Raw genomic sequence first — 457 nt, forward strand, 5'->3', positions numbered from 1 at the left:
ATCATCATCCTCCTCTCCATCCATTTTTCCATGCTTACACGGATCAGTCAGAGTCTGTCGCTGCAGATTTTCTACAGTTGGATGCCTTCCCTGTCACCAGCCTTCACTTGTTTCCAAGCAAGATAATATTTCCCCATATGGTCAAACATGTTTCTCAAAGAAAGCTTGAAAAGAGCAACATCATTTACAACTATCGGTGATATCAAAACAAATGTACACACACACACACACCCATGTACACATTATGAGCTTCTTTCAGTTTCCATCTACCAACTCCACTCACACTATAGCCCCAGGCTGGATTAACTGGAACATTCATTGTCTCAATTGATAGAGTGGCAGTCTTCATTTGCAAGCTATTATTTGTAGTTTTATCTGCTTTAATTTCCATCATTAAAAACGAAAAATTAATTAATGTTTTTGCTTTTACTTTTAGTGATAATGTTTCCTATATTTC

The 457-nt window shown here is 37.0% G+C and overlaps 1 protein-coding gene across 1 annotated transcript in view; it reads left to right on the plus strand.

Annotated features, from left to right (window-relative positions):
- Positions 1–457, plus strand: part of LOC106881999 (low-density lipoprotein receptor-related protein 2) — an 84,414-nt gene that overhangs the window by 41,789 nt on the left and 42,168 nt on the right.

This window comes from Octopus bimaculoides, chromosome 8 (assembly GCF_001194135.2).
Source record: "Octopus bimaculoides isolate UCB-OBI-ISO-001 chromosome 8, ASM119413v2, whole genome shotgun sequence".
Classification (NCBI taxonomy): Eukaryota; Metazoa; Mollusca; class Cephalopoda; order Octopoda; family Octopodidae; genus Octopus; species Octopus bimaculoides.